Here is a 17,637-nt window from a genome sequence, read left to right as displayed (position 1 = left end):
AAATAGCTAATGACATATGACAAGAGAAGACCAAACATATCAATAGAATGGAATAAGGAGGCCATAAAGAAACCTATAAATCTATGGGCAATTGATTTCAACAAGGGTGCCAAGATGGTTCAGTGGGGGGAAAGAGCAATCTCTTCAACCAGTGGTGTTGGGACAACTGGATATCCCTTGCAAAAGAATATAGTTGCACATCTACCTTACACCGTATACAAAAATTAATACAAAACAGATCTGAGATCTAAACATTAAGAGCTAAATCTATAAACTCTTAATAGAAAACATAGGGATAAATCATTATGACCTCGGCTTTGGCAATACATTCTTAGAGATGACACCAAAAGTATGAGCAATGAAAAGGAAAATAGATACATTGGACTTCTTCAAAATTTTAAAGTTCTGAATACCAAATGGCACCCTAGGGCAACTGAAAAGACAACCCACAGAATGGGAGAAAGTATTTACAAATCATATACCTGATAAGGGATTTTCATCTAAAATATATAAACACCTCCTACAACTGAATAAGAAAATGAAAAAAATCATATTTTAAAATGGCCAAAGGATCCGAATAGAAATTTTCCCAAAGAAGATATACAAATGATCAATAAGCACATGAAAATATACTCAACATCATTACTCACAAGAGAAACATGGGTCTAAACCACAATAAGATACCACATCACACCATGAGGATGGCTATAATTAAAAGGTGAACTTGTAAGGGTCAGCCATAGTGGCTCACATCTGTAATATTAGCATTTTGGAAGGCCAAGGCAGGAGGATAACTTGAGACCAGGAGTTTGAGACCAGCCTGGGTAACACAGTAGGTCCTTTCTCTAAAAAAAAAATTGTTTTTAATTAACCAGGTATGGTGCCATGTACCTGCAGTCCTAGCTTCTCTGGAGGCTGAGACAAAAGGATCACTTGAGCCCAGGAAGTCAGGGTTACAGTGAGCTATGATTGTACCACTGCACTCCAGCCTAGACAACAGGTGAGACCCTGTCTCCAAATAAATAAATTTTAAAAGTCAAATCATAATAAGTATTTGCCAGGATATACAGAGTTACCACATGGTATGGCAATTCCACTCCTCACTATATACCAAAGACAAATGAAAACATGTATTCATATCAGCATTATCTATAATAGCTAAAAAACGGAAAGGACCCAAATGTTCATCAACCAATGAATAGATAAGTAAAATGACGTGGATCTACACAATGGAGTATTACTCAGCCATAAAAGGGAATGAATTACTGACATGTTACAACATGGAGGAACCTTGAAAGCACAACGCTAAGTGAAAGCAGTCAGACCCAAAAGACCACACTGTGCAACATATTATAGGATACCTTCACAACACGCAAATCTCTAGACACAAAAGTAGATTCATGATTGCCTTAGGCTTGGGGAAATGCAGGGACCAGGGGCTGACAGCTACAGAGTAAGTAGGACTTGGTGGGAGGGAGTGATGAAAATATTCTAAAAATGATTATGACAATGGTCACACATACCTGTGAATACACTAAGAACTATTAAATCACATGCTTTAAATAAGTGAATCGTACAGTATGTGAAAAACATATCAATAAAGCTGTTACAAATAAAAAGGGAGAGAACACAAAAAACAAAGAGGAACCGCCCAGACAGGAGGTCACTGAGAACAGCACAAGGAGGGATTCCAGCTGCTGGAAGCAGCCAAGAGAGGGATGGATTCCCTATAGCAGGAGCAGACTTAGCGGACAAGCTCCACCACAAGGGTGGGGTGGGGGTGTCTTCGGAAAGGCAGAAGCCTCATGGCCGAAGGCAGAGCACAGGGGAAGAGGAACAGACAGGAAGAGACTCTGTGCCTGCCGCCGCAGGTTCACTTCTGAAGGCGCGGGGTGGAAGGACTTGGATAAAGCTGGCACAGAAGGAAGCTTGGAATCAGGCAGAGGGAGGGGTCCAACCATCCCGAGGAGACGCTGAAAGTTTCCTCAAGGAAACTTTCACCACAGCCTACGTGGAAGGTAGAATGAAAGGCTCCTCTGGTGGCTACCCTGACTACAGGGAATGAAAGAGAGCACAGAATTGAAAAGAAGGAGTTTTGATCTCAAGTTCGTGGAATAACTTGCATGAGAATGACAAAAAAAAGTGGGGGAAATTAAGAAAATTATTCTAAGAAGGCAGCAGATCTGTTTGATTGTAGGTAAATACAAAATTCCCATATTATAAAAGGGAGAAGCCTTCCCAAGCTTGCCCATCTGCTCCTTTTTTGTACTGTAGCAACTGAGACCCTGAGCGAGACAGTGTATGGGAGAGTAAAGAGAAACATCAAAAGCCCAAGTCCCCAGTGCTTACTGGAGTCAGCCACATGCTGAGGGTGGAAACAGGACACCTGGCTGGGTGCAAGGTAACAACAGGAGCAACATGGAACTTCCTTCCCAGGAGGTGGAAACATGGAACAGGCACTCAAGAGGGAACACTTCAGGAAAGTTCCTGAAGCCAGCACTTCAAAGAACACGGGCTGAATGAAAAGATTTGGGCACCTGAATGGTGGCTGAAACCGGCTAGAGCTCATTTTTAAATTTTCAGGAAACGTGCTGGTTGACTTCATGACAGCAGTTTGAAATTGGCCACAGTGGTATATCCACCACAGAAACTGTCCAATGCTACAAACCAGGCCCTTTGAGAGGGGTAAGAAGCAGAGTCAGTTATTAGAAATTTACCAGCACAAGACTGGACAGCAATCCCCATCACAGAGTGGACCCTGTGAGAACGCACCAGGCTCTTGAGGGATTGAAGACCCAGATGGGTGTCCTGAGTAAGATCAGCACTGAGGACTGAACCTCAAGGGATCCTGGGATCTCTGTGGGTGAGGACAAGGCAACCACAACACATGTGGTTGCACTTGTGTTGTGCATGACAGTGGCAGTGTCTACATGACAGCGGCAGTCACAGCTGACAATGTCCTAATCCACGCCATGGAAAAAGGCTACGATACTGGAAAAAGCAGGCACTGATATGCAAAAGACTCTTGGCCGTGCACGGTGGCTCACACCTGTAATCCCAGCACTTTGGGAGGTCAAGGCAGGCAGATCACCTGAGGTCAGGTGTTCAAGACCAGCCTGGTCAACATGGTGAAACCCGGTCTCTACTAAAAATACAAAAATTAGGCTGGTGTGGGGGCAGGCACCTGTAATCCCAACTACTCAGGTGAATCATTTGAACCTGAGAGGTGGAGGCTGCAGTGAGCTGAGATCACGCCACTGCACTCCAGTCTGAGTAACAAGAGTGAAACTCAGTCTCAAAAAAAAAAAAAAAAAAAAAGACGACTCTGGTAGTGCAGCCCACGCAAGGACCAGAGGAAGCAGCCTGGCCAGAGGCAGACAGACAAGGATGCCATAGCCATGACTCATTGTCCCTCTTCATGAGGTGCCCACTGTGATGGCAATGTGCTAGAAGCAGTGGGCAACAGCAGTGAAAGGGAGTGACACAGTCCCTGAGTTCCTGGAGCTCACATTCGGATGGCAGGTGAGAGACAACACACAGTAAACACGCTAGGTCGTTCCTCACCTAAGCCAGGATACCAGTAACTGTAAATCATACCATTATTTTACATGGCCCGGTGAAAGACAAAACACCCTAGTGAAACCAGCATTCCTCTTATCTTACACAACATCGCCGTTTCAGAAATGCTTAAACATACACTGAAGAACCAGTGAGGTCCACTAGTGATCAGTGCTCTCCATGAATGAAGAAACAGTGATTACAAAGTGATATGGCAGCATGCAGGGCGGGGGCACAGGAAGCTGCACGCACCAGGGAAGTCTGCTTAGCCGTGACATTCGTGTCAAGATGCCCGCCCAGGGATGAGGTGCCCAACAGCATGTATATCCTGAAATCTAGTTCCAGCACACAGGAGAAGTGCAGTCTCTCAGAAGGACCAAGTCTGGCATGTCCGAGGGCCCCACAGAAGGTCGGTAGGCTGGAGGACAGTGAATGAAAAGAAGGGGACCAGATGATCAGGCCAGACGGGCAGGCAAAGGCCAGACTGTGTGAGCCCTGGCTGACCAGGGTCAGGCTTTCACATCTGATCTGAAGGCACGAGAATGCCACCGCAGGGGTTCTGCACAGGTGAGCAGGAGGCTCGAATTTGCCAGTTGCAGCCCTGGGGAGCAGGAATGGAAGCACACAGCTCGGTTTGTAAGAGGTTAATGAAAACATTGGCAAGATTCTTGTTGGCAGTGAGAGATTTGTAATTTTTTTATGTTGCCACAAAATACAGCAAGTAATATTTTTAATCAACAAATATACATACATACACAGCAGTCATGTGAGAATAAACACCATCTGGGCAGTGCTCCCCGCACCAACAGAACCAGAGGGGAGGCCTCCAGAGCCAAACGGAGCTGGGTGCTCAGTGCCACGGCCCATGGGTCACAGTGCCATCAGAGCTTGCCGGGAGGCCCTGTGTGGTTAGCGGACAGAGGGCTAATCTAGAGCAGTGCAGAGGAGGAGGATCTCCACCCACTCTCCAGCTGTGTGGCACTGCCCCAATCCTTTAGCTTCTCTGAGCTTCGCAGTCCTCACCTAGGAAATGGAGCCTCCCTCAAGACTGGTCTGGCTGCGGCACAGCTCAGGAACTCAGTGCTTTGCAGTCAGACCGGCCCGGGGTTTGAATCTGCAGCTAAGCTGCGTACCAGCTGTGTGACCTTGGCCAGGGGACTTCCTGGCTCTAAGTCAGTTTCCTCATCTGTGAGATGGAAATAATTAATGGTACAGACTCTACTATGATTTCCAGGATTAAATGAAGCAATCTACAGAAAGCAAGTGTTGCAAAGTAAACAATTGATATTAGCTATAAGTGAAACTACAAAGCGCTATACAAATGCTAATTATAATTCGTACCAAGCACATAATGGGTACATAAAAATATATGAGTTAATCAATAATAACAGTTAGCATTTGCCACAGACCATCAGCACTGTTCTAAGTGCTCTCCATGTAGCTTTGCAACCTTGAGCAACTCTATTCTCGCCTTGTCCATCTTGTGTACAAAATTAAGGTGGGCAAATTCTTTTGAAAGTGCCCTCCAGATCTGACATCCTGTGGCTCAAATCTGAACCTGCCCTCACCCTGGAGTAATAGGGGGATACAAAAGAGGGGGCCTCTTCCCTGTCACTACCATGGCACACTTGGCTGGTACCTCCACAAGTCTCTGATGACAAAGTGTCATCTAGGAAGAGACTCTCTCTCCTCCCCTCTCCAGCCCATAGTCCTTGCCCTATAAGCTCCATGGCTGAAGGTGGGGAAGGCATGCAGACTGGGGAAGTCCCGCAAACAGTCCAAGTCAGATGCAAGGCCAGGTCAGGAAGAGGCTCAAGCTTCAATCTAAGCCAGACACACACACACACACACACACACACACACACACACACACACACACACACCCACCCCCCCTCAGCATTTCCACCTTAACAAATGCATTTGGAACCCGGATCCCACTTCCTTCCAAGGAAGAAACCAATATTTGACCCTAACCAAAATGCCACCCTCACCCAAAAGCAACTGTGAATTTAAGTGGCAAGTTCCCAAAAGACTACAGGTTTCTTTTTTTATTTTTTATAGATAAGGCCTTGCTATGTTGCCCAGGTTGGTCTCAAACTCCTGGGCCCCAGAGACCCTCCTTCCTCAGCTTCCTGAGTAGCCAGGACAATAGGGGCATGCCACCATATGGGTTTCTTTATTAAACCATACAGGTAAATAACATGGAGTAAGTCACATGGCCACCCCACGACTAAAAGGTTGGAAGGAGAAGGGTGCCATCCTAAAAAACTCAAGTAGGTATTACCAACAACTGAATGAACAAGGACAGGAGTGAGCAGTGTACAGCTGACCCAATATAAGGGGTCATGAGGATACAAGTTATGGTTGCAACTGAGTTGTGCCACCTTACTAACGCTACCTACCTACTGGTTAACAGTCATCCAGCACTCACTGTGCACGGACCACCTCACTAATCCTCACAATGCCACAACCACCTTCTACATGAGGGAACCAAGGCAGAGAGAGGTTAAAGAACTTGCCCAGCCCATGAAGCCACAGGACCAAAGCCTGACTGCAGGGAAGATCGCAGGACCCTAGGCCTGCATGCCTAACTGCTGTGCTTTCTCTGCTCTGGGGGCAGCAGGCTGTCACCCCAACAGCAAAAGCAAGGGGAGATGCATCTGCTAAGCAGCACTAACTACCTAGAACAGGCCCTGGAATGGATGACCACCACAGAGGCTAAAGCAATAGAAAGCAGAGGGGCCACGATTGCCGTGGAAAGGCCAGGGAACCAACCAACTCCCAGCAGGCTCAGCCTCAAACGGGACTGCATGCATTTCCCCAACTCCCATCTGGAACCAGCCCCCCAACCACCCCACCTCTGCAAGTACCGCCCCTACCCTTACTCTGCTTTTCTTTCTTCGCAGCACTATGATCACCTGGCACAACAGACCCCGAGCACTTCTTTATCTTCACTCCATCAGCACAGCAGCTCCACAGGCACAGGGATTCCATGATGCTCCTGCTGTATCTTCAGTGTCTAGCACACTGGAGACACTCAAATGTTTGTGAACCACATGAATTAAATATTTATTAGAGGCCTGAGTCCATAACACAGCACTAGTGAGATGGATTATGTAAAGATACAACACCAGTGACTCTTCTACTCAAAGTGCTCACAGTCAACCAGGGTGGAACAGACAGGCACATACAGAGAGGAGACAAGCCCCTGAGCAGTGGACACGAGCAGCCCTGCTAAGGGCCCAGGAGAGTCAACAACAGAACCCCGAGTTCCAGCTGGAAGGGAGACGGCCTGAATCAGGCCTGAAGGGACGATGGCGGAGAAGGGGTGTGAGCAGGGGGTGGCATTCCAGAAAGAGGCGCAGCATGAGCAAAAGCACAGAAGGGAGGGAGCACCAAGGAACGCTGTGGCTCAGTCTGGTAGGCACGTGAAAACATCAGGTGTGAGGGGTTCCTGTCGTGGGCCTTGGGTGGCAAGTCAAGGAAGCTGAAACTGGAAGTCAATGAAGGCAGTAAGCAGGGACACAGTCTGGGTCTTCTCTTTGTACAGGAAGGTCTGGCAAAGCAGGAGGCAGGACTGAGATCATGAAGGGGCTGGTGGCAGAGACACCGCCAGAACAGTGCAAATCAGGAAGAAGAGCAGTGAGAAGTGTGACAGCTGCGGCAGTGACGGAGAGGGAACAGAGACAAAAGACACCAAGGAAGTGAGACTACTTCAGACCACCTGACTACATGCACAGGTGAGAGGAAAAGGGAATGGACAGAACCGCGTAATCTCATTTGTACTCACAGAAGGGAAAGAGAACACTTGTATCCACGGCCTTGGAAAATTCTGCAAGGGTTCATGAGAAATTGTGACCAGCTGGCATTTAAAAATAAGATGCATTCTGCAAGAAGAAAAACTCCTGAAGTAACAGGGATGAGGGAAAACTGATAGCAAGGCCCTGAGTCTAGCTCGCGGGAAAGTGGTAGGCATCGTTATTGAGCCACATTATTGAGCTGTGTGTGTGTGTGTCATGTTTTAAGTTCATCCAAGCAGCTCGGTTCCACAGGCAAACAGGTTGCACAAGAAGTTGCAAGAGCCTGCCTCTCTAGAAAGATTTGGGGAATCCCCAGCATAAGACAGCCTATGGGCAGACCAGAGAAAGAATGTAATTTCCCCACACTCCAGAAGTGGGCAACAAAGCTCACAGCTAGAAAAGACTGCACCAAGAGTGATGATACGGGTGCCTATTCAAGACTAATAACAAAAACAACTCTGACTTGCTGTTCCTAGAGCACACTCCATATGCCAGGCTCCGGGTAAGGGCAGTCCCTGTGCAGCGATCACCATTTTACAGATGAAGAAACTACAGCCAGGGAGGTGGAACATGGGAAATGCTATGGCCAAGACTCAAACCTAAACCCCTGGACACTTAACAGGGACCTCTGCACAAGTAAAGGCAGTAACATGGAGCTGCTCTGAGGCGACAAGTAACTCTTCTCATAGAAAGGACGACTGGGAAACAATAGAATGATTTGCAGTTCCCCCTTCCCCATCGACAGTGCTTTCTGGAGCCCCCAGGAGACAGACAGGAGGAGCAACCCTATACTCACAAAACAGACAACCTACTTTAAAAACTAGTGGAATGTCAAGCTGAAAGTGAGCACATTTTTAGCCTTAAAAATGTAACTAGCTAGGCACATTTGGGAAAGAGCAGTGGGGAAGCAGTTTCAGTATTATTTTTGCATTGAAAGTTCACAGACTTCACAAAGCAAGGCATCACAGGCAGGAGTGGTGTCATCATCCTCACTCTGAGGACAAAAAAAGTGAGGTGCAGAGAGTGACTTCCCAAAGTTACACAGTGGGTCAGCAACCAAGACAGGCCTATATGGCCATGCTCCATCCACTCAACACAGTGTTTTCTGAGGGCCTGCTGGGTGTCTGGCACCAGAAAATGAGGAAGAGATCAAATCAGCCCAGGTCTACAACAGGCAGGCAGAGTGCAGTGCCGATGCAGCCAGTTCCAGAATAACAAGCTTCTAGGAAGCTAGACCTGTTGGCTCCTGGTCCCAACACCCCGATGCCCGACACCCCAATCTCTGTAGAGGTGCTGCTCAACCCTGTGATCTGAAAAAGATTACCCCCCTTGCCTAAGGCTGTTGCCTTGGAGATTTTGTTCCCTAGCTCTTCGGTTTTCTATGAGCTGAAATTAGATGTACCGGCTGCTCACCACAGATGTCAATCCCAGAAAGGCATTATAAGAAGAGCCCTCAGAGACCTCCTACACCAAGCGTGGCACACACAAATGCCCACAGGAGTCAGACAGGTGGTGGAAACAAATAAAACAGGCCTGATTTTTTAAAATAAAATTTAGAAAGCACCATGCAAGGATACCATGGTATAACTGTGACAAGCGTGCACGGCCACCTGAAGAGCATGGCCACCTGAAGAGCACAGCCACCTCGCAACTCCAACAAAGCATTGCCACATGAGAATGCCACACTTCCTGTTTCTTCCCCAAAAAAGCTAAAAATCAAATTTATGTAGAGCCTCCCAACTTTTAAATAGTGGCAATTACTTAAAACCAATCAATATCATTATGTTTCTGGACTCGCAGTTTGAGACTGGAAAACCTGAGCCAGTGGCTTAAAATTTTGTCCTACAAGTATTTGACTGACTTGTACCAATCTCTGGCTTAGGTGCTGGAGACAGAGAGATGAAGAAGATGTGGTCCCTGCTCACTGGGCAGTAAGGGAGTAAGCATGGAATAGATCATTTCAGCCCAGGGCGGTAAGCCCTGGGAGGGGAGCACAGAGTCTGCAGGGGACACCACCAAAGGCTCCTTCTGAAGGCAACTCTTGCACTTGGCCAGCCAAAGGAAGGGAGGAGAATCACAGTCACACATGCATGAAGCAGCTTAGGGTCACACAGGGGCAAGTGTCCCTGCAGGGAGGTGCAGTGAAGGCAGAAAGTGGCACCCACACATGGAGGACCTCGTGAGCCAGGCCTAGAAACGTGTCTTTAACTGAGAGGCAAAGGGGAGATATGAAACGATGCAACACAATTAGCCTCAACTCTGAACAGTCCCTGGCACACAAGAACCTGGTCACAGGCTGCCTCTAGGAGCAAGACTGATGAAACACAGCTCAAGGAAGATGGGCTTTTCCCCGGCCACCTCCTTTTAACTGTCTGCATTTAATGACCATCTGCTGGAAACCTGTTCAAAAGTAAAATTTACCTTTTAAAAAAAAATTACCCTGGTAGCACCAGAAAATATAGATTTGTGGGAAGCAAGCTAATAATGAACAATTTGTCAGTTGGTCAAGGGGAAGACAGTGTGGGCCTGAACTGACAGTAGGAAGGACAAGGACGAGAGGACAAAACTGAGAAACTGATGAAAGGTAAAGCTCAAGACTTGTTATGAATGTAGAGAAAGAGAGGAATGTGGATGACCGCCAGCTTTCTGGATGAGGGACTGGGTACTAGAGCTACTCACAGCATAAGAGACAAGGGTCATCTTTAAGGGGTTAGAGGAAAAATGCGGGTGAGCTCCATTTGGACATAGTCAATTAAATGTATGCATGGGACATGCACGGGGCTCTGGCAGAGACATCTGGAAAGCTCTGGGTTGGATATTTAGAATCCTGAAGTCATCGGTGCATGAATGAGGATGAAAGAGAATGGCCAGGGACAGGGCGCAGAAGGGACAGAGGGCTTGGAATGGTTGGAAGCTCCTACCAGACACAGGAAGGGCAGAGACGGACATCAATGCTGGACACCAGTACCACCATGGAGAGCAGGAGCAACCCCTTCCAATAGAGGGAAAGGCAGCACTTGAAACCTGGGAGGATTAAGGCTGCCTCCCAGTGCAGCACCTTTACTTTCCAAATGTGGGAACTGGTCCGAGATGAGCTTAATAAGGGTTACAATTAACAATCACCTTACATTTACATTATTTTATAGATTTATCTTTTACATAGAGAGAATGTCAACATTGTGTTGTGATACAAGAAAGGAGGAATGTAATGGAATTTCATCATAGATCATCATAGATGAGGGTCATATGCTGAAGTGAGAATTGGAAATAACTTTTAACTATTGCACTATTTAAGTTGTATTACTATTATTATGATAAAATTTAAAGGAAGTTCAAATAAACTTTGAGAGTGATTCCTTCTGTCCCTAAGGTACAGTGTGGTTGTGTAGACGTGCCCTGCTGTCATTCTCATGTACAATGAGTTTCAGAACCTCCAGGGCAGAAAAATGGAGGGCACCAGGGGAAATCTACATGCAGGTGTCTGGGTCTTCAACCATCCTGTCTTTAAGATGAGCCTCCACTCCTCAGCAGCTGAGGTGGAAAACGTAGAGAGACCTAAAGTACTGTGCTTCCCTGCAGAATTTGCTTACCTTGCTTTCTAATGCCTCAACACTTGTCAGAAGATGTGATGGATTTAGGAACATCAAGCAGAGTAACACACATGAAAGTAGCTAACCCAGAAACCAGCACACAGTGTGTACTCAAGCAACATTTGCTGGACTTGAAATCAAAAGCAGATACTGTTTATTGAAAAGCGGTAGAGGAGTTGGCCACCTGTTTTCTGGCTTTCCAAGCTGGCAATTCCTGATGTGGGCTCCATCAAATTCCATTCATCCAAACAGTTAGCCAGGTGAGCTTTACAGCCATGGAAGGAAGACCAGAGAAGACCTATAATGCAACCCCTTAGCAGTGTCTATGCTAAATGGGTGCATGGAGATGCTACATCATATCTCCATCTTGCACTGAAGAAGAAAGACTCATCCTTTTGAAGTGTCAGGGCATCAGTCCTGGGTCTCAGATCTTCTGTTTACCACACTGCCTTTAAGCAAGTCAACTAAGTTGAATGCTGCTACCAAAAAGCAGACATTCTAGAGTGAACAGGATCCTAAGCACAGAGGTTACCATCTAGCAGGAACAAAAGAAAGAACAGGAAAAGTAATCATGTAAAACATATCATAAGGAACATCCATGTTCAAGCTGAAACAATCAAGGAGGCAAGCTCAGAAGCATTTCACCAGACAACCACATGGCAGAAAACGAAGTCTTCCTCACACATCCAGAACAGGTCTGCGGTAAAGCCTGGGAGAATAAGATTCTCATGCACAGCTGCCGCACGATCGCCAGCTTGGCTAGAGAAGGACTGTCAATTCATTAATCCAAGTGTGTAACCCAACATGTATATACTAATAAGCAGACACTACAATGGAAATCCAGGATTTGCCCTCCTAGGGCTTATAAAAGAAAAACAGGACATACGGACAGAGAGAAAGCAGTGGCCATGACTACTGAAAGATAAAGTTATCAATCTGATAAAGGGCATCTATGAAAACCCTACACCTAACACACTTAATGATGGAAGACGGAATCCTTTCTCCCTGAGTTCAGGAACAAGGCAAGGACATTTGGAGATTCTAGCCCAAGCAAGAGGGCAAGAAAAAGGGCATCCAGACTGGAAAAAAAGTCAGTCTATTTGCCAACAACATAATCCTACCTGTTAAAAGGCCTAAGAAATACACACACACACATACACACATGCACACACACACACACACACACACACACACACACACACAAAACCCTACTAAAATAAATGAGTCTAACGAGGCTGCAAGATACAAGATCAATATACAGAAACCAACTATATTTCTATATAAAGCAACAACGAGCCCAAAAATAAAAGTAAGAAAACGACTTCATTCACAACAGCATCAAAAGTAATACTTGGGAATACGTTTAAGAAGTACAAGACTTGTACACTGAAGGTACAAAACACTGCTGAGAAAACTTAAGAAAGATCTAATGACTGGAGAGATATTTCATATTCACTAATTGGCAGACTCCATATCACTAAAATAGCAATTCTCCTGGAAGTAATTCAACACAAATCCTATCAAAATCCCTGTCAGCTTTTTTGCAGAAGTTGACACTTATCCTAAAATGTATACAGAAATGCAAAGGACCCAGAACAGATAAAACAATCTTGAAAAATAACAAAGCGAGAAGACTTACACATCCCAATTTTGAAAGCTACAATAATCGGCATGACAGCATTGTATCGGCATAAGGACAGACATAAAATAGAACTGACGAGTCCAAAAATAAACCCCTACATTTACGTTCAATGGATCTTCACAAGGTAATTCAATGAGGAAATAATCTTTTCAACAGAGTCTGGAGAAAAAAGATGTCTCATGAAGCAAACATCAATTTAGATCAGGGTTCAGCAAACTCTGGTGCTTGAGCCAAAGCCAAACCACCATTTGATTTTGTAAATAAAGTTTTATCAGAACACAGTCAAAACCATTCACTTAAACATATTGTCTGTGGCTGCTTTCCCCCACAATGGCAGAATTGAGAACAGTCATCCTTTGGTATCCATGGAGGACTGGTGTCAGGACCCCTGTGGATACCAATATCTGAGGATGCTTAAGTTCCTTCTATAAAATGGCATAGTATTTGCATATAACCTATACACACCTGCTATGCACAAAGATATCTTATAGCTCAATAATAAAAAGACAAATAAACTAAAAATGGGCAAAAGATCTGCATATACTTTTCACCTAAGAAAATATACAGACAGGCACATGACGAGACACTCAACATCATTAGTTATTAGGGAAATGCAAATTCAAACCACCACGAGATACAATTTCACAGCCACTAGAATTGCTGGAATCAAAGATAATAACAGGTGTTGGTAAAGACATGAAGAAACTGGAACCCCATATATTGCTGGTAGAAATCTCAAACGGTATAGCTTCTTCAGTACACAGTTCAGCAGTTTCTTTAAAAATTAAACCTGACAATTTATCAAATCCATAAACTGAATGACCCAGCAAATTCACTCTCAGGTATCTATCCATGAGAACTAAAAACATATGTCTTCAAAAAAAGGTATAATACATAAATGTTCATAGCAGCATTATTCACAATAGCCAAGAAGTAGAAACAATTCAAATGCCCTCAACTGGTGACTGAATAAGCCAAATGCAGTATATATATAAAACAGGATACCATTCAGCAATAAAAAGGATGAACTACTGATACATACTACATCATCAATGAACCAACCAAAAACACTTGTTCAGTGAAAGAAGCCAGACATAAAAGATGCATGAATCATTTATAGTCAGCCCTCTGTATCCATGGATCCAATGGAAAATATTTGGGGAAAAAAACAATAAATAATATACCAATAAAAAATACAAATCTTTAAAAGCAGTGTAACAACTATTTATATAATGTTTACACTGTTTGGGTATTTTAAGTAATCTGGAGGTAATTTAAAGTATACAGGACAACATGTGTAGTTTATAGGCAAATATACCATATTCCATAAGGGACTTAAGCATCCAAGGATTTTGGTATCCATGGGGGTCCTGGAACCAATGACCCATGGATACTGAGGGGTAACTATCTGAAATGTCCAGAAAAAGTAAATTTATAGAGAAAGAGGATTAATGGTTACCTGGGACTGGGAGTGGGAATGGGGAGTGACTGCAAACAGGCCAAGGCATCTTTTTTTTAGGTCTTGTAAATGCTCTACAATTGGATTGTGGTGACAGTTGCCCAATTCTGTAAAGTTACTAAAAAGCATTGAAATGGGTGAATTTTATAATATATAAAGTGCATTTCAATAACATTTTTTTTTGTTTTTTTAAGAGATGGGGTCTTGCTATGTTGGACTCAAACCACCAGGCTCAGGTGATCCTCTGCCTCAGCCTCCTGCATAGCTGGAACTACAGGAACACACCATTGCAAGTGGCTTAAACCTGTTTTTTTTATTTTAAAGAAAAATCAGCGTCACCAGATAAAACCTTTCCAAAGCTCTGCTCCTGACTAGAGAACTGCAGTGTGGCCTCCAGAATATAACATGTTCACAGTCCTGCCTGGCATTCAGGCCCTGAGTCTGGCCTCGCCACCTGCCACATCCTCAAGCATCCTACCCTCCTTGTGGCTGCCAAGCATGTGGGCTTTGGAGTCAGAAACCCTGAGGTTCTAGCTCTGTGATCTTGGGTTACTTGGCCTCACTGAACCTGTTTCCTCACTTCTGAGATGGGGATAATGACCTCTCACAGGTGAGCATGTGGAATTTCTGGGGTGATGCTCTGAATACAGCGGGCACAGTGCTTAGCACAGAGTGAATATGTACATTCCTCATACGGCTGGCTCAGGCCGCAGTCAACGTCTCCTCCTGAGAGGCACTGCCTGGCCATCCCACCTCAAGTAGGCAGCCCCAGTAGCCTTTGCACCCTTTTTGTTTCCTCCTTAGCTCTTGAAGCTCTTTGAGTCTTTTGCCTGTGTTTCTTCCTTTCTGGTCAGTTCTCTCCACTGGGCTGAGGACTCTATGATGACAGCGTCCTCCACTTTGTCCCTCATTGTCTCAGCAAGGCCAAGACCAGTAACATGAAGCCACTGAACATTCACTGAGGTAAGGAATAATTGACAGCTGCAGGTGCAGTGCTCTGGCACAGGGCCTCTCTGGTAGTGGCACATTAGGAGACTCACTTCTGTGTCTGACCACATCCTTCCTGATCTTGCCCTCCGCTGTGGTTCAGAATCAGCCTCATGGGAGCAATGCATGATAGTAAAGTCAATCAAGCCAGGAGAGGGTAATGAGTCTGGAGTGATTGGAGCAGTGGTGGGCTCAGTGGTGGGAAAGGGGAAAAGGCTGGTGAACGGTGAAGCAACCAACATCACCAAAATCACCAAATAGAGTGGCTAACGCCAAATGGAGGAGAGGGAAAGCAGACACACACAGGACGTGACTACCATGTGTGCCTTCTCTCACTGGAGGATGAGGTTAAATGTACTGGTTGAAACAAAATCTTTACCTATTTCACACGTTTTCTCTGAAAACTGGAGTTGAATACAACTGCAGCATTTTGCATTAATTAAATTTCTTTTACTATCCATGGAATTATGGTTTGAACACACTTTGTGAATTTATGCAAATAACTATGTAAACTAGCAAGAACTAGCACTTTTTTTTTTTTTTTTTTTTTTTTTTGAGACAGAGTCTCACTCTGTCACCCAGGCAGAGGGCACTGGTGCAATCTCAGCTCACTGCAACCTCTGCCTCCTGGGTTCAAGGATTCTCCTGCCTCAGCCTCCCAAGTAGCTGGATTATACAGGTGCATGCCACCACACCCGGCTAACTTTTTTATTTTTGGTAGAGACAGGGTTTCACCATGTTGGCCAGACTGGTCTTGAACTCCTGACCTCAGGTGATCTGCCCACCTTGGCCTCCCAAAGTGCTAACAAAACAGGCATGAGTCACCATACCCAGCCACTAACACTTAATCTTAAAGGGACTAGAACACTATCTAGGACCAGGCCTCAGGAATTAAATACAAATGGTCATTACGAATATTCAACTTGATCTAAAGAAGCTGGGGCAGATCTTCTTTGGCATCTACCGCCCATTAAATTAACCGATTTGTTCACTTTGACAACTGTTTTGTTGATGTGGCAATCTTTTTCACTCCCTTGCCTAAAGACAAGGTGAATTCCTCAACCCTCAAGTAACTTTGCTAACAGAAAAAGCCCCTACACCATAAGACTTCACTACCATCATCTCCTTTGTTCAATCTTCCTCTTTCAAACCCAAGTAGAGGGAAGGATGTGGTTCTCATAACATGGGGCTGTGCATCTCACTGGGCACTTCTGGACAAGTCACATAGCCTCTCGGATTGGTTTGCCCAGCTGGAAAAGGAAGTAGTCACCAAAGTTCCTTCTAGTTTTACTAGTCTGATAAAACTAAGTGGGGCACCAGCATCCTGTCAGGACAGGTACAGGTATTGTCACAAAATGTTCAGGCTGCCTTGCATATACATCATGGGGAGGGGGAAGATTAGTGAGAAAAAGTTGTTTTTTGCACCTAAAACATCTGGATTAAAGTCCCAGAAGTTACTCAGGTTAACACCTTGGGCATATTCCTTAACCTCTCTAAGCCTGATTCTCCATCTTTAAATAAACAGAATTGATATTTTGCAAAAGTATTTAAGAGAACTAGAAATAAAATGTACTTTTGTCTTATATAATACTCAAAAAAGATGAAGTTTCCAATCAACTTGGAAGACGGTACCCCAGCAAAGGCACTCCCCTGAACCTCTGAAGACTCCAAACTCAACTTTCCAACATTTCCCAAAACAAGAGACCAAATCACAAGGGTGGGAGCACCCAAACAGACCCAAGCATATCTTTCTAAATTCCAATTCAGGTTCCTTCCTCTCGGCCTTCCAACACAAGCCATCTCCTCCCCATTTAATCCTTGCCACAAGTGAGGTCAACAAAATTATACGACACCTAGCAAGCACCAAATGTGCCAAGTACTCTGCTAGGCTAAGAACAGAGGCCCCCACAAAGCACTCTGTGTTTCCTTAACACTTTCGCAGACATCATCTTATCCTAGGCAGTACCTAGGATACATACACAACCATTTTTTTTTTTAAATGTAGCCATTGAGGCTCAAGAGTTTTTCACTCAGGGTCACACAGCTAATGAACACCTGCCAGACCTCCTGAAGTCTTTCTGAGCCACCTCCCTAATTCCTCCTTAATTAACTAATTCACCTGCACCCAGCTCCGTGCATTTCATTTAAAGCTGGTCCCTTCTACTGGGTTCATTCATTTCATCTCTCCACAGTTGCTTACAAAGCATCCACAGGTGTAGACACAGGTGTAGAAGGAGGCAGAGCACAGCAATAGGTCCTGGAGTGGGCTTGTTTCAATCCCAGCTCTCCCATTTGCTATTTACATGGCTTTGGATCAGTTCCTTCACCTCTCAGTGCCTCAGTTCTCCTTAATGTATAATTATGAGCTAACAGAATTCTGCTGCTCTCATAGGGCTGTTGAAAATTAAATCAGTTCCTTATAAAGGGTTTAGTCCAACGCATGGCCCCTACACTGGAATAAGAGCTGCTTTTATTCTTCTGGGTTCTGGTACAGTCTTCAATCAGACAGAAACCTTAGCCTCAACAAGCTTACACTCTAGCGGGAAGCGCAATAAACAAGTAAACAACTATCAATAGAAGCTTCACGTTGTAATGAGTGCT

General features: G+C 44.9%; 1 protein-coding gene across 6 annotated transcripts in view; it reads right to left on the bottom strand.

Annotated features, from left to right (window-relative positions):
* The window catches only part of CHCHD6 (coiled-coil-helix-coiled-coil-helix domain containing 6), a 241,115-nt gene that overhangs the window by 222,464 nt on the left and 1,014 nt on the right, over positions 1 to 17,637 (bottom strand). The window lies entirely within an intron of this gene.

Source organism: Sapajus apella, unplaced genomic scaffold (genome assembly GCF_009761245.1).
Source record: "Sapajus apella isolate SASKATOON/1434 unplaced genomic scaffold, GSC_monkey_1.0 scaffold190, whole genome shotgun sequence".
Taxonomy (NCBI): Eukaryota; Metazoa; Chordata; class Mammalia; order Primates; family Cebidae; genus Sapajus; species Sapajus apella.
This window is presented reverse-complemented; position numbering and strand designations above follow the sequence as displayed.